Below are 25,387 nucleotides of genomic sequence, written 5' to 3'. Positions count from 1 at the left end.
TTCTATTTTTTTTTTTTAAATCTAATACTTATTTATTTATTTTAATAATTAAAAATAAAAAATAAAAACTCTCTCTCTCTCTCTCTCTCTCTCTCTCTCTCTCTCTCTCTCTCTCTCTCTCTCTCTCTCTCTCTCTCTCTCTCTCTCTCTCTCTCTCTCTCTCTCTCTACATGAAAAGTTGAAAACTTATAAAGTTCACATCGAGAAGAACCAGTATTCATGGAGATGTATCTCAAATTAACAAAGAATGGAAGAAAAACATTACCCATAAACAACAATTGTATACTTATCTTTAAGCCATCTGAAGCTCTTCCTAAAGGACCCTTTGAGTTTTCCTTCAACAAGTAGACTTTGTATCACGTAACCCTCTTCTTCCTCTGAAACTCAGGATTACTAAAACTCCATGATTTTTTGGCGGATCCATTTGTGGATTTCCCTTTCTTCAACTTAAAATCATCCCAGCGCCGAAAACAAAAATATTCATGTTCGTTTGTGGCATTTTGTAGGAAGAGGCATATGAAACGTTGTAAGATCTGAAATCGCGGGGTCGGTGGTGTTCGAAATCGGGCATTTTTATCCAAATCCACCATTGGATTTTCCTTTAATTGCATTTCACGATCACTGTAGTTGTATGATTTTGTTCTGAAATCATCCATGCGTGTGGGGGAGTTGGGAAAGATGAGCAATCTTACAGGATATTCCGGTGTGTATTGGAAATCTGAAAGCGATATCAGTCCGAACTTGAGTGGGAATGGGTTTTCAGGCAAGATTTTGGGAGAACACACACACTCCAGAATCAATTTGAAGGTGTACGTGTGTGTGTTCACTTTGTTCATCCATGGAGAAGCTTTTGAAATCAACACTTTCCGACCCTAATAAACCCAAAATCTATTTCAGGCCCTAACAAAACCCAAGAATCCATGGAAGTAGAAGTCTTGAGACTCAAATCCAGACCCTAAAAACACATTAAACACAAAAAACATAAGATTATATGTATAAAAATGAAAGGAGATTTAATGTTTTAGTATATGAATGAACCTGTTCTTTCATGCATCCAGAGATAAGTGCACATATTTTCCATCTTTTAAGACGATTAGATTAATATCCCCAAATAAGTGTGAGTACCCTTCATCGAACGATAAAATGGGATGATTCCTTGAAAATCCATCAGCGAAAACAAAAACAGAGAAAATAGAAGGAAATTTAGATTAAAAATCTCTTTTTGTTCTTGTGGGTTTGTATTGTTGAACACAAGGAACAACCCTCAAATGCAATAATGCGTCGAAGTGTTGCAGACATTTAAAAAGCCACTGGGTTTTTGCGTGTGTGTAAGAGAGAGGCCCTTCATGTTTTTTAATTATTTAAACACAAAATTGCAAAAATTGCCCCTATAGTATGCATTTTTCCAAGTTTTAGTTCAAACATCGACTTTTTTGGCTTCATGGTCCTTTTGGCCTAGTTGGTACGTAGAAATGGTCCCCCTACATAACTTCTGTTAAGTTGTTGTCGTTAACCCTCTCATGTACCTCCCACATTAGGGTATATTTGTCTTTTCACCTTTTAGGGACCATTTTTATACTTGAAAAAAAGATATCTCTTTTCTTTTTTTAAAAATTAATACCTATTTATTTATTTTAATAATTAAAAAATAAAACAGGTTTCTTTCTCTCTCTCTCTCTCTCTCTCTCTCTCTCTCTCTCTCTCTCTCTCTCTCTCTCTCTCTCTCTCTCTCTCTCTCGCGCGCGCGCGCGCGCTTTGAATACACGTGTGTGTATGTCTGTTGAAGAATAACGAACAGAGTCGATTCTTTCCTCTTAATCTAGAACCCTAAATCGATTTCTTCACATTATCCGAAGGGATTTCTTCAATGTGAATGTGTTCAAGAATCTGGAAAAAAATCGATTTTGACCCACAAATCTGGAACAAATTGATTTCAATCCACACCCAAACCATCGTCTCTCTACCTTTTCATGGGTTTCTTTTGTGAGGCAATCAGAACCTAATGGCTTCCAAAACAGGGAAAGGTCATGGATGAAGAAGATGGGTGAAATAACTCACCACAAAATCAACGCTTCCTGGAGATCTGATTTTCATGGCGTCATGAGATTACTCACTTTAATGGAGATGAAGCTTTAGCGTTAGGATGTCATCGAAGAGGTGATTTAATCAGTTTCCAAAGAACTCAGCTCTCTACCTCTCTCTTGTGTGTACCGGATTAAAGAGATCCTTGAGCATAGTTGTGATTGTTGAATTTGCAACCAATAGCAAACTTGAATCGGTAAAATGATAAGCATCCACCGTGACTGAATCGATGTGGGTGTAGAACTCGCACCTGAGGAATAATCGGAGAGTGAGGCATCATTTATTTGTTTGCGAGTTTGCTTTTAGCTTTGCAGGTTTCAAAAGCTCCGGTGGAAGATATTATCTTACTTGAAATGGAGGATGATTCAGTCTCGATAACTGAAGGTGGTGAAATGTGAGAAATTACACCTATTGATTCCCCGGAGATGGTTGGTTTTGGAGGTTGAGAAACGGCGGTGGACGACGAAGCTTTAGTAGTGTTGGTGGTGGTGTATTTTACATTGTTAGATTCACCCTTTGAAGCTTTCGACATGGCTACAAACTCCAGATTTTTGACTTCGTAAGCTGTAGAGGCTTCTTTAGCAGTACAAGATGGATTAGGGGTGTTTGTTTTACTTTTTCTTATATATATATATATATATATATATATATATATATATATATATATATACACACACACACAGAGAGAGAGACCTCTTTTATTATTTAATTATTAAAATAAATCAATATGTATTAAATTTTTTTAAAAAGAAAGGGGATATTTTTTTTTCAGGTGCAAAAATGGTCCCTAAAAGGTGAAAAGACAAATTTACCCTCATGTGGTAGACACGTTAGGAGGTTAACAGCAACAACTTAACGGAAGTTAAGTCGGGGACCATTTCCACGTAAAAACTAGGCCAAAAGGACCATGAAGCCAAAAAAGTCGAGGTTTGGACTAAACCTCTGAAAAATACATACCACAGGGACCATTTTTGTAGTTTTGACTTATTTAAATAAATAAATAAATAAGTATTGGAATTTTAGAAAAAATGAAAGAAAAATAGAAAATAAATACCCCGATGGTATTACACTCATTTCAGTTTACAGAGGTACCAAATTTGCAACCAAACTAGATCAAAAGGACCACGAAGCCAAAAAAGTCGAGGTTTGGACTAAACTGTAACACCCACAGATTCGGGCTAGTCAATTAAGATATAATAAGCGTTAAAAATGATTTTTTTACAGAATATTATCTACGATAAATAATTTTAACCAAAGTAATAGTTAGGGTCAACAATTGTAACTTATTTGACGTAATAAAGAAGAATTATATGAATATTATGATTATTATAATATAATAAAATATGAAAAATTAGTCGAATCGTTTGTAAATCGTAAAAATAAGTGCGCAAACACACACACACACACACACACACACACACATATATATATATATATATATATATATATATATATATATATATATATATATATATATATATATATAGAAAGTACGCGTCTTTCCGAACCCAAAAAATATAAATTTCATAGGAATCCGACTCCGTATGAATTAAATATGATTTTTATAAGATATAAAAGTCAGCTGCGCACAACAAATGTATGACGTAAAAAGCTATAAAGAGAATGATTGACTTTTAACTAAAGCCACCAAAAAGAAAATCGTAGTACTCTTTAAAATAAGAATTTTGAGAAAAAGAATGCTAAAAACGGAGTGCGTACGAGAGAGTTATGATTTTAACATAATCATTTAATATTATAAAAATATGGACGAAAAAATAAAGCCAAAATTAGCCGATAGAGTCTAAATGAAAGTTGTAGATCTCTTTGATAACTACGCGTGGAAATAAAGAACGTCAAAAACGAAGTTCGTATGAACAAGTTATAATTTATAATAGTATATTTACGTATTAAAATAAAGTATAAATCATATATATGTACACACACACACACACACACACACACACACACATATATATATATATATATATATATATAGGGAAAAGGGAATATACATTACAGCCCCACCTAAGCTTAGGTACTAAACCTTTTGAAAATACATTGTTTTACTATATAAAGATTATGGTTAATGGATTCACGATTAATACTTCAAGATGTAAATTCAAGATCGACACAATAGGGTTTAGGATTTAGGGTTTAGGTTTAGGGTTTAGGTTTAGGGTTTAGGGTTTAGATTTAGGGTTTAGGGTTTAGGGTTTAGGGTTAGGGTTTAGGGTTTAGGGTTTAGATTTAGGGTTTAGGGTTTAGGTTTAAGGTTTAGGGTTTAGGGTTTAAATTTAGAGTTTAGGGTTTAGGTTTAGGGTTTAGTAATGTTCACTTGGGTGAAGTAATAAACGATAATTGAGGAAAGAAAACAGAGATGGTAAAATGATAATGAAAGAAAGAAATGTTATGGAGGATGATATATTTACCAAGTGAAACCAAACCGGGTATATTTAGCATGTTAAAACGACATATTTTAGAGGTTTAGTACCTAAGCTTAGGTGGGGTTGTAATGTATATTCCCTATCCCCATATATATATATATATATATATATATATATATATATATATATATATATATATATATATATATATATATATATATATATATATATATATATATATATCTTATTCGAAAACTATCGACAATGCGGTCATTATAAGGCTAATATTGAATACTTTCGACATTAGTTTAGTACAAATATCGTTAAATCTATTAAAAATAGTATTATCAAGGGGCGTTTGGTCGTTTAAATAACTATAAGGTCATTTAAGTAACTATAAAGGGTAGTTTTTGAAAATTCAATTACTATAAATATGAGGCTCTAGGCTCTCATATTTCTTGCACCATTCTCATGATTCAAGAGTCTTTCTCTTTTTATCCCCCGAACATTTAGGCCCCTCGTGATTCGACTTCTCTTTCTGTAGTTTTAGTATAGTAATGTGAGTGCTGAAGCGCTACAAGAATCTTTTAGGAAAAAAGATCCAGCGACGAAGTTCTGACCACGGAGTTCTAAGTTTTCGCTAAAACCCTGTAAGTTGAGCTACACCTATTACGCTTTAAGTGTAACTTATGTTTAAATACATTATCGTTATTATGAACCTATAAACAAGATTTATCAGTGATTCCAAGTCGTTATACTGATTGATCTACTTACGGAGATGATGTCTAGGCTGGATTTAGTGAGTTGTTTAAAGTGCGATTTCTAAACAGTATACTTTGTATACCAAACAGACCCTACCTCCGATATGACCCTACCTGGTTGTCTCTTATCAGCTATAGATCAGTAGACTTTGAATTAATGATGAATCTAGACTAATAAGTAGTCGCAATAAATATTTGACTAAGACTTAGTGATAATGATACTAGGTTACGTCAAAGGAAAAGACAGTTGCTAGAAGCGAAGCGCTGTCCGAATTTCGAGTCGTCACTTTAACAAGTGAGTGCATAGTTACTTTCGTCTTACACATAGATATGAAGTATTTAATATTAATACATTATATATGTGCTTATTATCTGTGTTCCTGATATCTATGCTAGAGGAACGATAGATGATAACCACAGACTATTCTAGACAGTCCAGTGGAACGCTAGCAGGCTCATAACCAATAAGTGCTTTTGAACTAAGTGTTCACCAGATGTACTCTAAAAACCCATTGACTATTGGAACCTGAAAGTGAACCTCTAGCAATCTCTGTCCTTGTATGTTCCGATGTAAGCCAGTTCAGGAGTAAGATAGTGTTCCGAAGTCAGAAGATGTTTAGGAGTCAATCCATGTTCAGGAGTGAAATTGGTGTCCAGAACAAAGTTTATGTTCAGGAGTTGATGTTTTGAAGTTGTGTTGTCCGAATGTACTTTTTTTCTGTATTAATTAACTTTGTCATTTTGTTTGATGTAACGTATCATAGGACTTAGTCTTTTTGTCAACTTAAATAATCAGAGTGTGAGGAGTAACTCTATTATCCGGTCCTATGTATGTTTATGGTTTGTACTATGTACCTTATTCTCCTATATAAGGAGCATTCAATGACAATTACAAATGACGGATTGCTTCACCAAAGATAGACATTTTCACATTTACTTCACTTGCACCTTTCTCTCTAATCTATCTTTCAAACATTCTTTGTGTTCATTTATTGTCTTCACTTGATCATATTCATTGTCTTATATTTAATACTTGAATTACTTTGTTGATTCTCTATTAAGTTAGTAGCATACATTGATCTTAAGCATTAACTCAAGGTTTGAATTTTCAATCCTTGTCCCTGCGCAACCAGATCCTTGTTCTCACAATTGGTATCAGAGCTTGAATGGTTGTCCTTTGAATCCATAAGAACAGATTATAGTTGATTCGAGATTACCTTGGTATTTCGATCATTTCTGTGTTCAGGATAAAAGTTCTTCTATATACCACTTTTGCTCAAGATATCTTAACTTCAATTGCTGCTCCTAATACTCAACAAATGTACTCAATGCAAATAGCAAATAGTGTGGGTTGCCCTACACGTGCCCCACTGCTAGTTGTTGAAGAATATGATCACTGGAAAGTCAGAATGGAAAGATTTTTACTTGGAAAATAAAAAGGTGAATCTATCTGGAGATCCGTTAAAGAAGGTCCTCATGTTCCAGTTCGAACCATTGTTAGAGATGTTGTTGCAACTCTCTTGGGACAGGATCAACAACGACAAGCACCTCTCACTGCTGATGATCTTGAAAAGTTGCATGCTGATCAAGTTGCCTTTTCGGAAATGGTGTTTGGTGTTCCACCCTCTCTCTTTGAGCACATCAAACTGTGCAAGTCCGCAAAAGAGATTTGGGACACACTTCAAGATTTGTTTGAAGGGTCAGAGAATAAGAAGGATAAGCGCCTGACTTCGGTTGTCAATGAGTTCGACATTTTCACTACAACACCTGGTGAATCTGTTGCCTCGGCCTCAAATAGATATCGAATTGTTGTCAACAACATGACAGCTCATGGGATAGTCCGAACTCCACTTAAGTACAATCTCAAGTTCATTAACAATCTCAGAAAGGGATGGGGAAACGTGAAATCATGTCTTCAGAGCAATGGGTCTCTGAAGAAGCTTAAGCTCTATCAACTTTTTGATGAGCTTCAAGGTCATGAGTCAAATGTTGCTCAAACTCTACGCGAACTCACTGGAGGTCCTTTAGCTCTAGTCATTTCCTATGATCCATAAATCTCAAACCCAATCGTTTCGGACCCTCTCACAGCTGTTGTTCCCTACATTCCTCCTGTTCAACCCTCACCTCCAACCGTTCTTGTTCTTACAAACTCCAACTATCAATCTGTGGAAACTTTTAACCCTGATGAAATGGACTCCGAACTACGTTTTCAACAAGATTTTGCTCTACTTTCCATGAAATACAACCGTCCTTTCAACAAGCCTCACAACAACCGTTTCCAAACTCCTCACCAAAACAACCGCTTTCAAGCTCCTCACCAAAATAATCATCAACCATTTAACAAACCTTCCAAAAACCCTCCATCCTACAAGCCTAATCTTCCTACTACGAATCACACCTCGGAACCTCCACAGATTCCGAAGACTGAAAAACCCAAAATTGCGTGTCATAAATGTGGACATGCAAACCACTTTTTCAAGGATTGCTTAGCCGAAGTCCCAAAATCGAAGATCAAGGACTCTGCTTACTATGCACGCCGAGCTCAAGAATTGGCTGAAAGTGAAAAGGCTTTTGTTACTAATGTATCAAGGGATGTGGAAGGGTATTGGTCGTCTGGAGATGATGATGACGTAACCACTGGCAGAAACATGTGTCTTATGGCTCGACAAAAAATTGAATGTGATGAAGGCTACTGGTCGTCTGGGTCCGAAAGAGATGATGAAGATGCTGAGTCAAACTACTGTTACATGGCTACCAATGATCCGCCTGGCAGAAGCATCGTTCAACAGGTAAAATCTATGATTACTAATAATAATTTTGAATTGTCTCTTTGTGAACTGTATCTAACCCAGATCCAATCAGATATGAACATCATTTACAAAGCCTATGAGTCAGCCATAGAAATCAGTGAGAAGAAGGACAGTGAATTGAGTCGTCTTAGGTTACGTTTCGAGGATAAGAAGTTAAAAATAGAGTCTCTAGAACATGAACTTGTAATGTCAAAAGATGAATGTATCATTCTTAAAGACAAATGTGAAATCACTTATTCTGAAAGAAATGTTTTAATTTCTGATAACAAACGTCTTAATGCTAAGATTGATGTCATGCACCATGCCATAGACATTCTTGAAGCAAATGAACGAATGACTCACAATTTTCGTCATCCTTGGTCAAAAGCTCCTGGTCTTGAAAGTGAGTTTCCAAAACCAGTTGTTCGTCCCTTGAATGAGTTACAAAATCTGAATTTTATGGGAGATGTTCCGAACATTAAACATCCAGACACACCTGTTTCTCCCTTGTCACTAGGGGTGTTCAAAAATATTCGTATCTGATAAATGGAAGCAAAAAAATCCGAAAATCCGATCCGAAATTATCCGAAATTTCGGATACCCGAATTTTCGGATATCCGACTTTTCAGATTCGGATTCGGATAGTCGTTTTTATAAATTTTTGGATATTTCGAATATCCGATATCCGAAGAATATAAAATATTAAACTATTTTTAATGTGTTTTATCAATCCATACTTATGCGTCAATGCTAAATATGTTTTGTAAGAGCATAATTAGTTATATATTTTTCTTTGATCAATGCTTTGTGCTGTTTTAAGCCTTTAGTATTTTTCTTTATTGAAATGACTTCGGTCATTTTATTCTTTCATTATTACTTTTATTGTCGAATATTAAGAGTTATCCAAGAAGGAAAACAAAATTCATCATTTACAAAAATATGGTATTTAGAGTTCCATTTTGACTCTAGTTGTTCTTTTGCTAATAGAGATTCTAATTTTGTATGCTTTACATATATACACTATCTTTTAAATGTTACTGTCACTTAGACGTTATCACAAATTCATAAAAATTAAGTTTTTTAATTGTTTATCTTGTTACATATTACATCTCATATAGTTAATTTTAATTGTGTTTTAATTAGTTGGATGTAAAATATTGTATATTTTCGAATACTGATTCGGATACCAAAAATCCACTATCTGAAATTTCGGATATCCGAAATTCGGATATCCGAATTTTCGGATATCCGGTTTTGAACACCCCTACTTGTCACCCCTTCATGAGACTCCTGACCATTTTGCATCCTTGATTCCTGAATTTAAGCCTATAGTTTTCAAGAGTCCCGATTCCACGCAATTTTCGCCTCTGACAAACCTGGACCTGAATCGGACCTCGAAACTAAACTCTAGTACTCCAAATTTTGTTGCTCAAAATCTGAACCACAACCCTCCTAACAACTGTGTTGTTGAGGAAATTTTTCTGGAATCAACTGGACCTGAATCTTCAGAGTGTGTTTGGGCATCTTTAGATAGTGATGTTGATGAGTCAATCTCATGTGATTCTGAACCTCAACTGATTTCCAAAACAAATCTAGTTCCCATTAAGCCTGTGTTCAACAATCCCTCAGTAGGACAAACTTCCAAATCTTCGTATCATTCCAAAAGAAAGCCAATGTTTAATAGGAAAGATATTGTAGATCCTAAGGTAGAAGCTCGAAATGCTCACAAAAAGGAAGTTAAGACAAGACAAAATTCAAGATTCCTTGAGAACTCCAAAAAGAGTGTATCTCGGAATTCTCATTCATCAACTCATAGTCAAAACACCTTCACACCCACTAACATCCTCAAGAGGCCTTCCAATCATCCCAGTCTTGTAGAACAAAAGAAAGTGGTCAGTCCCACTCCGAAAAAGTCAAGTGTAAGCACCAAATCTGTCTGAAACAACTCTCCTCGGACTGTTTCATCCGTTTTCATTGCCAAAGCTGATGGTATAATTTTTAAACCACAACTTTCAAAATCAAATGTGTCATCAACCAAAGTAAAATATGTTAAGAAAACAAACTCTTCAAAATCTTCACAACAAAACCTTGTTTGGAAAGTTAAAACACTCAATGATGAAACAACAACTCCGGAAGACACAGTAGTTCCCACTACTCCGGAAGTTGAATGTTTGAAGAAAGCTATTTCGAACTATCATGTCATTTGGTATGACTACTGGATAGATGAAAGAACCATCGCCTTCTGTTTTTTTCCTAAGGAATCTCGGAACAAACCTTCCAAACCATCTGTTGCTCAAAAGTCACAACCGAAGCCTAAGACTCGTGCCTTCATCCCAAAACCTAACTCGGAGCCTAAAAACTCTACAACTCACTAATTTTTCAGGCACTCTGTGCTTCGAAGCAAGAGACAATATGGTATGTTGATAGTGCTTGCTCTATGCACATGACGGGGCAGAAGGACTTTCTGCGAGATCTCAAACTTGCACCAAATGATGGCTATGTGACGTATGGCAACAACTCCAATTCTTAGATCCGAGGTTATGGCATCCTTACAAATGGCAACTTCTCAATTTCAAACGTGGCATATGTAGCTTACTTGAAGCATAATTTGATAAGTGTGGCTCAACTCACAGATGCAAATCGTCGAGTTGAATTCTACAAGAAACACAACTACGTCATGTCCGAAGATCGAAAGGAATGCTTGATCAAGTCAAATCACAACAAGAACATGTATCTTTTTGATATCAACATGATCATTGGCACGCCCCAACTCTGCTTACTCTCAAAAGTTGTTCCTGACGTCAGTTGGTTATGGCATAGTATGACTTGCTCACTTGAACTTTAGATATATGAATGATCTTGTTTCGGGTGAAATGGTTAGAGGTCTGCCACTCCTCAAGTTCGAAAATGATCATTTATGTGCTGCATGTGAGTGTGGAAAGCAGTCAAATAAGGGTCATCCCGTCATCATTGAAAAATCAATCTCGAAACCATTAGAACTTATATACATTGATCTGTATGGATCATCAACAGTAGAGAGTTTGCATCACAAAAAATACATTCTTGTGATTGTGGATGACTTTACTAGGTTCACCTGGGTCTTCTTCCTAAGGCTCAAATCCGAAATAGCCTCCGAGCTCATCAACTTTATCAAAGGAACAGAAGTTCTCATCAAACTCCCTATAAGAAGAATCCGAAGTGACAATGGTTCGGAATTCACTAATTCCACCATTGAAAACTTCCTTACCGAGAAGGGTATCGACCATAATTTTTCTACTCCATACACTCCTCAACAAAACGGTGTAGTCGAACAGCGAAACAAAACACTTGTTGAAGTTGCTCGATCCATGCTCAACTTTGCAAATCTTCCACTCTATCTTGGGCTGAAGCTGTTTCTACAACATGCTTTACTTAGAATAGAAGTATCATCAATCGACGCCTCAACAAAACACCGTATGAAGCCATGAATGGTCGGAAGCCAACTATCTCGTTTCTTCATGTTTGCGGATGCAGATGCTTCATCAAGAACAACCGTGATCAGCTTACCAAGTTCCAACCCAAAGCTGATGAAGCCATCTTCCTTGGATATTAAGCTAAATCAAAGGCTTATCGAGTTCTTAATCGGAGACCCCGTGTTCTGGAAGAAAGTTTTGACGTTACCTTTGATGGAAATTTCGTTCGTAATTCTGGCCCAACCCACGTTACAACTCACATCATGGAGTCTGATGCGCCAGCGCCAGGATGTCCGAACCAGCAAACAATCTTTGAAGTTGACTTTGAGACATTATTCGGACCCTCAGAAACGGCTCTTGATTCGGAATCTCGAACAAGACCAACCACATCCGAAGCTCCGGTCTCCCAAAACGTCTCCGGTCCAACTCCTAGTCTTCCTCCATTTGATTCCGAACCGTTTCAACCTTCTCAGGTTGAGGAGGAGAATGGTCACTCTTCCCTTGAATCAAATGTGGATGGATTTCAAGATGCAGCTGCTGAATTCGATTCCAATCCTATCAACATCGATGATGATGCAAATTTCTTTGAATTCCCACCTGAAGATGACGTCAACATATCCGGTTCAGAAGTTCAGGGGGAGCATCATCCACACGTTCAAACTATTCAGGGGGAGCAACATAACCCCATTGTTGATATTGGATCATCTGCTGCACAAGAACTTCCGAGATTACATGTTTGGACCAAGGATCATCCTCCGAACCAAGTTATTGGAAACCCAAACGCTGGCGTACAAACTCGCTCTACCACAAGTCTTAAAAATGAATGTCATTTTTCGGCATTTATCTCAATGCTTGAACCCAAATCCATCAAAGAAGCACTTGAACATGTTGATTGGATTACATCCATGCAAGAAGAATTGGCATAATTTGACAGAAATGAAGTTTGGACTCTCGTCCCTCCTCCTCAGAATCATCCAATTGTTGGCACTAGATGGGTGTTTCGGAACAAATTAGATGATGCAGGAGTTATCATTCGAAACAAAGCAAGATTGGTGGCTAAAGGATTTACACAGATTGAAGGGCTTGACTACGATGAGACCTTTGCTCCTGTTGCACGTCTTGAAGCTATCTGAATCTTTCTTGCTTATGTTGCTCATAAAGGCTTCAAGGTTTACCAGATGGATGTCAAAAGTGCTTTTCTAAATGGTGAACTTGATACTGAAGTATATCTTCAACAGCCTCCCGGTTTTGTTAATCTAGCATATCCGAACTGCTGCTACAAACTCCGGAAAGCTGTCTATGGCCTTAAGCAAGCTCCTCGCGCATGGTACGAGACCCTCACCGACTTTCTCAAGCGTTCAGGCTTTCAAAGAGGAACTCTAGATCCTACTCTGTTCCAAAGGTCAAATGGAAAACATCTCATGCTGGTCCAAATTTATGTTGACGACATCATTTTCGGATCCACCGATTCTTCAATGGTTGCTGACTTTGCTAAGTTAATGGTTAGTAGATTTCAAATGAGTATGAATCGGGAATTAAGCTTCATTCTTGGCCTCAAAGTCAAACAGACTAACAAAGGAATTTTCATTCACCAAGAGAAGTATATCTTGGAACTCCTCAAAAAGTACTCAAAGGACACCTGTGCCTCAACCAAGGTACCGATGGGTTTCAGACAAGATCTTTTCGGACCCTTCAACTGTGGCAGTTAATGAAAAGAAGTACAGATAAATGATTGGATCCCTACTCTATCTCACAGCAAGTCGTCCGGACATCATGTTTTCAACATGTTTGTGTGCCAGATTTCAAGTCAATCCAAAGATGTCCCATCTTTTGGCAATTAAGCAAATATTCTGATACCTCAAAGGTACAAAGAATCTCGGAATCTGGTACCCAGCAAATGAGAGTTTCCTACTTTAAGCATATTCAGATTCAAACTATGGTGGTCTGCAATTGGACAGAAAAAGCACACCTGGTGGCTGCAAATTTTTAGGTGGTCGATTGGTTAGTTGGTCCTCCAAGAAGCAGAACTCCATTGCACTCTCTACAGACGAAGCAAAATACATTGATGCTACCAGCTGTACATCTCAAGTTCTCTGGATGAAATCTCAACTTTTGGATTATGGTTACCGCTTTCAACGCATTCCGATCTATTGTGATTATGACATCCCCAAATTTTTCGGCCAGAAAGATCGATTTAGTTTATGCTTTTAAAATAAAATCAGAGTAATCTTTTAAAAGATGTTGCGGAATTTTTCCCCAAAACAAAATATGATAAAATTTATCAAATCATTTCTTAAAGAAATATATTTTCCATTTCATAACAAAACCTCGGGATGTCATGTTCCGATATAGACCAAAAGCATAAACAGTATATTATAAGACTTACAACAGTTATTTACAACTATTGGCCTATAATCCAAAATCCCTCGTCATCGTCCAACTATGCTCTTGTTCCACTACCTGTAATAATATAAAAGGCTGAGTGGGTCAGGCTTGGGAGCCTGGTGAGCATATAGGGTTTTCAACCCACAATAAATAAATTTATTATGTTTAAACTTCAAACAATCAACCAAATTTCCCATCCACATTATCTTCTTTATTCTTAAAGATCTTAAGAATCATCTGTCCTCCATTCATTCATTCCTAAGGATTATCCTAAGGAATAGGCACGAAGTCCATCGCTTCCCGAGATTTATACAATAGGCACTAAGTCCATAGCTGCCAAGGTAAGCAAAGGAATAGGCACGAAGTCCATCGCTGCCTGAGATTTATACAACAAGCACTAACTCCATAGCTGCCAAGGTTCATCTATACGGTACTAAATCCATAGCTACCAACGTACACCTATACGGTACTAAATCCATAGCTACCGACGTACATCTATACTGTCTTTCATCCCTCATTCTTTATCTACCCATGTTTTACCGAACATATTTGTAGATATAAAATACATATACAATTTAAAATCTGTATAAAACATTCTTTCATCTACCCATGTTTTACCCAACATTTTTGTAGATATAAAATACATATACAGTTTAAATCATTTAAAACATGTATAAATCATTCATTCAACATCCATCTCAAATAAACAAACAATATATATTCATATAGCACGTATTTTATATAAAATACTTCATATCTATGTGTAAGATGAAAGTAACTATACACTCACTTGATAAGACGGCGATTGGACAACACTTCGTCCTTTAAAACAATATTCTTCGATGAAACCGGGATATTTTCTCAAAAACCGGGCTTCACGTGGACAGAGTTTCGACTCGAAAACTATTTTTCACGGGATCTTCGGAGCTTCGAGACTTGCTTCGGGTATTAGGGATGATACCGGGACTTCGGGGGTGTAGGATAGGCTAAAAGAGAGGCTAGGGAGTGAAAGAGAGTGAAATTAGTAAACAAAAACCGGAGCCTTCGCTTTCTATTTATAGTAGGCTGGCCAGGCCGAACACAGCGCGTTCATACGAACGCAGCGTGTTCCGGCGGGTGCGTGGCTTCGGACGTGTCAAGATACGATATACGTGTCACTGCATGCGAACGCGGGGCGTTCCCTCCGAACGCAGCGCGTTGCCTTCGGATAAGCTTCGAAGTTTGTGCCCAGAACTTCAAAAATTCATATCTTTTGCATACGAGCTCCGTTTTTGACGTTATTTATATCCATGCGTAGGTGAGATTATACTCTACAACTTTCATTTATACTCCGTCGGCTAATTTTGACTTCATTTTTAAAGTTATATTTTTAACAAGCCGGGACAGGAAAAGTCCGTTAAAATTTCATAACTTCTTCATCCGACGTCCGTTTTCGTCTGTCTTTTTACCGTTGAACTACTATCAACAAGATCTTCGACTCTCGTTTAGGTTTTTTCGGCTAAAAATCACTTGATCTAAAATTCGAGTTTCGGGCTGCATACTGTTAAGCCGAAACTTAGAAAAAAATCATAACTTCCTCATACGCAGTCAGATTTGGGCGTTCTTTTTATGCACGCTCTCGGTTTAACGAACTCTATGACTTTCGTTTAGATCACTAAGGCTAAAAATCATTCTATCGTAAATTCACTATTTACGTCACGCAGTGTCGTACCGGTTCTGTCGCGAAACTTCGACATGTCATAACTTCTTCGTTATAACTCGAATTTCGGTATTCTTTATATCTCCGGAATCCTTGTTTCAACCACTACAACTTTTTTCATAGATATCGGCTTTATCTAATATTTATTTTCGATGCTTATTTTTATCCTTAATTATAATAATTAAGTTTAAAGCATATAATTCATTCTTATTACTTCAAAACGAGTTCCAATGGTTGACCTAGACTATTATATCATCATTAATGCTTAGCCCAGAAACACGGGCGTTATAGTGATTCTCAAAGTGCCATTGCGATTTCGCACAATCCAATTCAGCACTCAATGACGAAGCACATTGACATACGGTACCATTTCATTAAAGATCATGTTCTAAATGGTAACATCGTACTTATTTTTGTTCCATCTGACGATGAAATTGTTGATGTCTTTACTAAGGCATTAGACGAAACCAAATTTAATGGTTTTCTGAACAAAATGGGTATGATGATTTCTGATCCTCAGTTCTTTCAAGAGACTTGCACTCTCTGATGGAAACATCAGAAAGTAAATTAGTTCTGAATCCAAAATTATTTTTCATCTCGGAACTACTGTCTCTCGGAATATATAGGATCATTTTACTTGTCTTTATCTCTAACCTCCACTTGATCTCTAAGTTGTACAGTTCATCCTGTCATATGAACTCCATAGCCCATATACTTACATTGGTACATATTTCACCTCGGAACTTACTTCACAAGGTCATCCCAGAATTCAGATCCGGAAATGTATTGTATTCTAAACTTCAGAAAATTTTCAAATCTCACTCCGGAAGTTTTTCAAATTATGCTCCGTAAATTCTTTCAAGTTTCCCCCCGGAACATCTCAATGATCATTCCGGAATCTCTAAGATTTTTTGTTCCAGAATGTCAAAATCTTGCTCCGGAATCTCTAAAATTTTTGCTCCGGAATTTCTAAAATCTTGCTCCGGAATTTCAAGGTATCGCTCCGGAATTTCTACAATCTCATTCCGGAATTTCATCTCAAAATTTTATTCCGGACTCCTTTGAAACTTGTGTTCCATAATCTTTTCAAAATCTTGTTCCGGAATTTTTCAAGTCTTTCGGATTTGTTTTTCAAACTCACTTCACTCCGGAACATGCTTCATACCGTCCGAAACTCACAGGTTCCGAAATCAAACATGTTGAAGTCCAAAGGTTTTTAAGGTGAAACGTTTTTCCAACGGTTACTTTTGTCGATACCTATCATTTCTCCTCGAAATTCGCTCCATGATTGCACGTCTCCGAAAAGCAAACATCACATCACTCCAACGACGGTTCCTAATTTTTGCCTTGAGCCAATAAGAACTTTTGTCATCACAGGTCAACTCACCCTCAAAATGACAAAACATTAAATGCAACCCGTTTCCAATTCCGGATTTCATCATTACCTTTCTTAGCCCGACCCGTTTCCATCACCTATATAAACTCCCATTCCTCTTTCTCTACTGCACTTAGCCTTCGTTCGCATCAAGATCGAAGATGGAGTTCTTGAAACACACATTACTGGAGATCGAATTGTACCCATTCACAAATCAACGTTCTTGAAGGCAATTGGGGTTGAAGAAAACCCACCAAACTTCACTGTTCAAGAACCCACGGCTGAAGAGTTCAGTCATTTCTGAATCATATTGGGTATAGCGAAGAGTACAAAGCCAAGAACTTCAAGAAATCGGCAGTATCAGGGTTATGGACAGTTTTGATGCACTTTATTGTTCGAGGTTTATCGGGCAAACATGGCGGTACAGACTCACTGAGCAAGGATTGGTTGTACGTGGTCTACATCATCTACTTCGGAAGAACAAATGTGGTTGATTTTACCAAAGTGCTATGGCAAGACTTTCGGAAGTTTTCCATCAATCAGAAGCCTCATGAGATTTCAAGCCCTAGATTTTGGGCTCTAAACATTCAACAATTGTACAAGGAATTCCAGTGGCTACAATTCCGGAAGCGGTATTTCTCTCATTTAAAACTATCAAGTCCTATCGCCTTCTGGACCAAAGGTCGTTCGGACCTATTAGACGTTTACCAGAACACATGCTGGCCCTAATTCCGTCCAAATCCATTTACTTGAAACAACACTTAGAGACTTCGATTGTGTATTGCCCTACGCAATCTACCCATGTCTCTGTTGAGCCCATCTCGGACGAGGGCAAAGCAGTTCCTTCTGAAGGCAAGAAAAATAAGTCCGCTAAAAGAAAGACTTCACCCTCAAAGCCAAAAGCTAAAAAGAGAACCAAAGTCGGTTCCTCCTCTCAAAAGGAAGGAGCCCATGACACTCCGGCTGACTCTGGCCATCCTTCTACCCCACCTTCCCACTCTTCAGAGGTACCCCTCGGAGCTTCAAAATCACCTGCACACACTCACGCGGAGTCTCCTAATAATCCACCCTCACCTTCCCAACAAGGCGATGTTGGTGTTGAAAAAAGTTCCTTGCCCCCACTGGAACAAAACCACGTGTCACTTTTGATATCCCAATTTCTTCTACACACGCACGGTCCGAAAACCCTGTTCCGGACCCCAAGCATTCCGAAGCGGGAGCTATCCCTCCTGCTTCCGATGCCTCAACTGGTCTGATACCCGAAAGGAGTACAGGACGACCAGGCGTTAACGACCCACTATGGGAAGATTTTGTTGACAGGGTCAAATCTCGACATCCGAAACTCACAAGATCCCAGGTGTAAGCAACCCTCGTCTCCATGAGGAATAGGGCAATCCAAAGCAACATGCCCTTCCTTGTCCCTACTGATGACGTAAATGACTTGGAATTTGCTTCCGGAGAAACTCCCACAAATCCACTTCATAATGTCATGCATTCCAATCCCAATGAAGAGCTATCTGATGAAGTGATGTTTGACGATGAAGGAGCCTCAATCCCTGCTCCCAATATGTTTTCCTCATTTCCATTTCCTTCCAAACCTTCCTCATCTAGGCCAGATTTGGATTTCGGACTCTCCTCCTCTTCTTCGGAACCTGCTGATGAACAACACAATATGGAGGATCATGTCCAAGCCATTCCTGGAGGTGAAACTGAGTCCACCCCCAATAACATCAACGTTGTTCCCACTCCTCCTGACTCTCCTCAACAGCAACCTAATCAAGAAGCTGCAAGAACAAGTCCCGTGATTCCACTTCGGACGCCAGATCTTCCGCAGGAAACTACGTTGATCTGTTTGCCCTCCTTGAAATCTGAGACTATGTTTATGATACTATGAAGAAGGTGAACGCAATAGAAGCTTCAGTGGCTGGACTCAACACCAGACTTGTAGTCAAGGTTTCCGGATTGGATTCCAAACTGGATGCAATCCTGAACTCCTTGTCCGCAACCAACATGTCCGGACCCACCACTGCGGAATGAGAAGCCCAGCTGGATCAACTCATTTCCATACGACTCAAGCACACCATTGAGGAAGTTGAGAAGAAATACGATGAAAGTGTTGATCACTACCTTGACACTATTACCAAGATGTTGAAGGTCCATGACGATATGTTGAATGCTTCCAACGAACTCATTAAGCAAACTCATATTCGTCATGAGAAGCAGATCCAACGTTTGGAGAAAGAGATCCGGAAGAAGGATGAGATGAATCTCATTATGCAACAGGTCCTCATGAAACTTCTTAGAGCATGTTGGAACACCGTGGATGTTCCGAACCACAAGTTCGATGAGATGCTCTCCATTCTCTCCCAACTATTCGATCACCTCAAAGCTCAAACTCGCACTGCTGAAGCCTACAATGCTCTCACTCTTCAGATCAACACCAGTTTCCAAAAGGTGTTTGATAAATTTTCGGACTTGAAGGAGTTTGCTTTGCTTTCACCGGTTGCTGGGACATCCGTTGCAAGAGGGGGAGAAGGACCAAGTACCAGATCTCACCAATGGAAACCTGTCTCGAAGTTTAGACTCTGAGATGAATCTGATGAGTCATTGCAAATCCTTTCAGGTTCCCTTGGTGATGATGATGATAACAATGATGATAATAATGAAGAAGAATATGTGTTTGTAAAGAATGGAGTGTTAGGATTGCAAGCTCCAAGGAAGTTTCCTGCCAAGATCCTTACGGAGGAAGAACAAAGAATATGGTTAGCAATATCATGGCCATCCACTATGGCTGAAGTCCTTCACAAAAGCATTGAAATGGCTAAGGCCAAAAGTGAACTGACTGCTGATGCCTTCCGAGCCACTACCTCGATGCTGCCTCCTATTCCGGCTCCAAAAATTGCTCCAATCGATGAAGGCTCTCCACTCCGGAAGCCAGATGACATTCTGGAACAGCCTCTGCCTTCCTCTTCTCCAAAGTTTACAATCGATGAAAATATGCAACACATCCTCTCCACTCTTTAGAAGCAAAAAGATAAAGGCAAGAAGCCTATTTCAGACCACCCATACACCGCTCCTCACTTGTCTGAACGAAGTGGCTGGTGTCAAGAAGAGATCCTTCAAGCCCTTAAAAAGAGCATCCGGATCCAATCTTTTAAGGATGACAATCCCCATCCGATGCGAGGGATCACTCCACTTTGCCGAGAAGGAGTCCTAAAGGATGTTGACATAGTGCCTTTCATGTACTATGACATCCCCAATAATGATTCGGAACAACTTGATCTCCCTATTTCTCCCTTCAGTAAGTTCTACACCAAATTTTCTCCTCTCCATCCGGAGGATGATCCTCAAACGATCATTCGGACTGAACGTTAAAGACTAAAGACCTTTTATGCCAAGAACACACTTCCTCTCAAAATAGTATGGTCTCAGAAAAGGATCACTAAGATTTCCGGATTCGGAAGGAAAATTCTAACAAAATTTGAACTCAACTGCATTATATTCCGGTTTCACATCTTCCGGAACAAACTAACTTGAAAGACCATTGCTGATGCTGATTTCCGTGCTCTTAATCCAAATGATATCTTGACTATTGCTGCTCACTTCCGAAGCATTCAGTCAAATGATCTCAATATGGGAGCTTACCATGCTGTCTTAAGCTTTCTTAAGGATTACGTTGTTGAGTTCTATAGATGCGACTATGAATTGGCCCATCTGTTCGGAACAGATAAATATCTGGCCAAAATCGACTTCAAACTGCCCGAAGCTGAAATCCTGGAAAAAGGACCCATCGATGAACCGGTGTTAGGCTTTTTCTACCTTCAAAGAAAAACAAATCAGAAGGACTTTTTCCGAGTTCAAGACAAGCACCTGGTTCCCATTAAGGCTCTTCAGAAGTTCATCAGTCGAGCATCCAAGTCCGAAGCTCTAGAGCATGTGAAGGCTAAGTTCATAAGCCAGCTTCAATGGTACATTGTGGTTAGAGAATGGTTGTACACGGCATACGTTTTCATCAAGGAAGATTCAAGCTAAACTTACCAGATTGCTAAGTTCACTTAGGGGAGATTTTTGGAACCTGAAAGTGAACCTCTAGCAATCTTTGTCCTTGTATGTTCCGATGTAAGCCAGCTCAGGAGTAAGATGGTGTTCCGATGTAAGCCAGCTCAGGAGTAAGATGGTGTTCCGAAGTCAGAAGATGTTCAGGAGTCAATCAGTGTTCAGGAGTCAAATTAGTGTCCGGAACAAAGTTTATGTTCCGGAGTTGATGTTTTGAAGTGGTGTTGTCCGAATGTACTTTTCTGTTTGTATTAATTAACTTTGTCATTTTGTTTGATGTAACGTATCATAAGACTTAGTCTTTTTGTTAACTTAGATAATCAGAGTGTCAGGAGTAACTCTATTATCCGGTCCTATGTATGTTTATGGTTTGTACTATGTACCTTATTCTCCTATATAAGCAGCATTCAATGACAATTACAAATGACAGATTGCTTCACCAAAGATAGACATTTTCACATTTACTTCACTTGCACCTTTCTCTCTAATCTATCTTTCATACATTCTTTGTGTTCATTTATTGTCTTTACTTGATCATATTTAATACTATTATCTTAAGCATTAACTCAAGGTTTGAATTTTCAATCCTTGTCCCTGCGCAACAAGATCCTTGTTCTGACATTGACATGTATTGTGGGTGGACTCCCTAAAATAATATTGTCAATAAAGGAGATAAACTATGACAGCTAGGACTTAGTGCCCGATAGATGAACATTGACATCTATGGACTTAGTTCCTGATAGATGAACATTTGCAGCTATGGACTTAGTGCCCTATAGATGAACATTGACAGCTATGGACTTAGTGCCTAATAGATAACATTGGCAGCTGTCGACTTAGTGCCTATTAGATAAACCCTGGCAGCGATGGACTTCGTGCCTATTCCTTAGGACAAATCCTAAGGAATAAATATTGAAGAATACCTACTGACAAGTATCATGGAGGAATCCATGAACTTGTACTGTCAGCATAAATGATGCTTAGGGTAGATCCTTAAGAATAAAGAACATAATGGGGATGGGAAATTGGGTTAATTGTTTGATGATTAAACATATTAATTATATCATTATGGGTTGAAAACCCTATGTACTCACCAGGTTTCCCAACCTGACCCGCTCAGTTTATTGTATCACAGGTAGCGATATTCAACAAACATTCTGCTGAGAAATTCAAGGAGAATTAGGCCACTAGTTTAATTACTGTAAGGCTTGTAATATTTCGTTATGCTTATGTTTCTGTATTGACGATGACATCCCAATGTCTTAATATAAATAAAAATACATTTCTTCGGAAGTGCTTTGATAATATCATTATCATGTTTTCTGGAAACAAATTCCGCAATGTTATTCCTCAAAAAGGAAACTGTGCTTTTTTGATAAGCATAAATAAATCGGTCTTTTATGGCCGTGAAATTGGGGATGTTGACATAGTACGGTCCCTATAATACATTCCACACCACATTAGTATTCACCCCAAGTCCTCCTCCTAGGATCCCAGATCACAAGTACACTATATCTCGCTGAACACAGGCTACCCTCCAGTAGACCACTCATAAGCTCCTCGCTGCTACCTACTCACTCTCGAAGTAACTCAGAGTAGCAGTAATCTCCTAGGCTAAGGCATCACAAATCAGGCCACCCTAGTCCTATATATGAATACCTAGCCTACTCTAGCATGCATAGCATATCACATAATATCTCATAACACATAATGTAAGAGTATTTTGGGAAATCACCGTTCGGGCGCTGGCTGATCGTACACACTGCTCCGTTCTGCTTTTCTCGAAAATCTTTTACTCTTTTTAGAAAAATTGTTTCTTTTATGAAGATTTTTCTCAAATCCTCAGTTTGAGTTCAGATACGCCCGAAGGTGCATCCGAATCCCTCAAACCAAGGCTCTGATACCAACTTGTAACGACGTAAATTTTCAAACAATTTTTCCTTTTTCAAACATAACATATCTCATATAAATCATCTCAAAACTCAAGTGTATCAAATGTTATCACGGTAAAACATATCCCAGAATCTCAAATACAAAATCCTCTGTCAGTGTGTACAAATCATGTCGGCGCCTTCCCGCGATCCTCGCTAATACCTGAAACACATATCACATAACACGGTAAGCATAAATGCTTAGTGAGTTCCCCAAAATACCACATACAGCACATAAGCCACTCGAGGCTATAACTCGGTATGACCCTCCGGTCAATGTGTCTCAGCGGGACCCTCCAGTCCCGTAGCTCGTTGGACCCTCCTGTCTGGTCTAGCTCGTTGGACCCTCCGGTCCGGTCTAAATCGTTGGACCCTCCAGTCCGGTCTACTCGAGGACCCTCTGGCCTCGTAAGTCGTTGGACCCTCCGGTCCGGTCTATATAACACATAACATACATATATCACAATGCACATAATCTCAAACATACACATAACACATAAGACCCTCCGGTCTGCACATAGATACCACTCTAGGTAATGTATAGTGAGAAGACTCACCTCGTACGATGTCTAGTAAACTCTCGTGCTCGATATCCCCGACCTAGCCTCCACCTATCAAAATGATAATATCTCTAATCAATACTCTCCTCATGTTCTCATATCTAAAGAATGGGTAGAAGACCATTCTACCCTTCCATGGCCTCTCATGAATCAGTTTGACTAAACCCCCAAGGTCAACTGATGTCAACTCCAGTCAACGGTCCAACTTTAACCAAACTCGTCGAGTGCACTCGGGTGACTCGGCGAGTCCATGCGTGTCCTCTGAATCCTCCTAAGGCCTCACTCGACTCGTCGAGTTAACCTTTCACTCGACGGGTTACCACTGATCACAAATCGCGGGGCAACCCGATCCGACTCGTCGAGTCCTCTTATGGACTCGACGAGTTTCCTCCATGGCAACACTCATTTGACCTTCTGAGGTCAGATCTGTTTCTCTAACTTATATATCTGGCCTTCCAGCACCCAAAAGTCACGTAAAGGTTCAATCTTTATGTCCATGCACCACACATCAAGCCCTATTTGAAGAAATAGACCTTAAAATGACAACCTAGACTCAAAACTCCAATGGGACTGCATAAAGATGGATGATTGGGACTCTCTGGACCTCTCAAGGTCCAGATCTAATGTCATATGCCTCAATGGGACTCCCCATGCTCCATAATCTCAACAAAAAGGGGTAAAGAAATCCTAGATTCCAGAAATCTACTATATACACGAAAATAGGCATGGATTCTTACCTCAAACAGAAGCCTTTGATGAAATAGAAGAAGTTCTGAGCCCCCTGTAAGCAGCCTAGCTTGAATCTCCCTTCCTTCCTTGCAAGAATGCACTATGGTGGTGCAATTAGCTCCTTCCCTCACTCTCTATGCTCTCTGGTTCGTTAGGGTCAATGAAGGCCATAAGGACCCTTAAATAGGGCACATACCCAAAGATTTAGGGTTTTTGTCCACAGCGCGGACTCGTCGAGTCGACTCACCGGCTCGTCGAGTCCATTCATTAATCCGAGTCATCAGTCGTGATCCTACTCGACGAGTTTAGGCGTCAACTCGTCGAGTCCCTCTTCTTAACTCAAAATAAATACTTAAATTATGATACCTGGAAATCCGGATGTTACAATACGTCGATCGTAAATAAAGCTTTCCCTATCATAATATTATCGTCCCGGGACATTGAACGCATGCTTCAATGTATAGAACGTCATGGTGAGGACAAAAAGCGGATTAGGAAATGGCAATGGAAACCAACAACTTGAACCTCGACTTGCAATCGAGCGTGAACCAGAAGTTGCGCCAGTAGTTGAACCTATCATCATGGTAGAAGTTCATGAAATGATATGAACGATGTTAGACTGCACAAATGGAGGAAATAAGGAAGCTTACAATAGTGAATGATACCTATCGAAAGATATCGATGATAAAACTTTTGGTGTAATTCCTTTAGTCGTCCCATCATCTGGCGTTTCAACCACCAACCAAGTTGAAGCAGAATTGTTGTTGAAGATATGTAACACCTCGACTCCCAGGTATAAAAATTTAAAGCTTATGTTCACATGTTAGACCTACTCGACGAGTTGGATGCCCCAACTCGTCATGTAGAAGCGGATCAGACCACATGATTTATGAGGTCTACTCGACGAGTTGGAGGACCCCAACTCGACGAGTACGAGCTGGAAAATGAAACCCTAATTTCCAGGGTTTTACACCCTATTTAAAGGATCATTATCCTCCCTCTGCCTCCCTTACCGTCCCCCTTGAACTCAGAAAACCCTAATCGCGCCTACTCTCCATTTTTGTGTGTTAAGAAGCTTGGAAGGTGGATTTTGTGAAGAGAGCTTGAAGTCTAAGGAGCTTGGAGCAAGGAGAAGCCGGTAGATCTGATTTCTACTTCTTTTTAGCATCATCTTGAAGGTAACA

The 25,387-nt window shown here is 38.9% G+C and overlaps 1 long non-coding RNA gene across 1 annotated transcript; it reads right to left on the bottom strand.

The window, feature by feature from the left end:
- Positions 1-214: 214 nt before the first annotated feature.
- On the bottom strand, positions 215-1,307 carry LOC145165484 (uncharacterized). The gene is made up of 2 exons (XR_013740069.1): positions 1,039-1,307; positions 215-955 (listed from the first exon to the last, which is right to left on the bottom strand). It is a non-coding gene; the product is annotated as an uncharacterized LOC145165484 (long non-coding RNA).
- Between the last annotated feature and the right edge of the window lie 24,080 nt (positions 1,308-25,387).

This window comes from Lactuca virosa, chromosome 3 (assembly GCF_052849685.1).
Source record: "Lactuca virosa cultivar CGN04683 chromosome 3, Lactuca_virosa_CGN04683_v6, whole genome shotgun sequence".
Lineage (NCBI taxonomy): Eukaryota > Viridiplantae > Streptophyta > Magnoliopsida > Asterales > Asteraceae > Lactuca > Lactuca virosa.
This window is presented reverse-complemented; position numbering and strand designations above follow the sequence as displayed.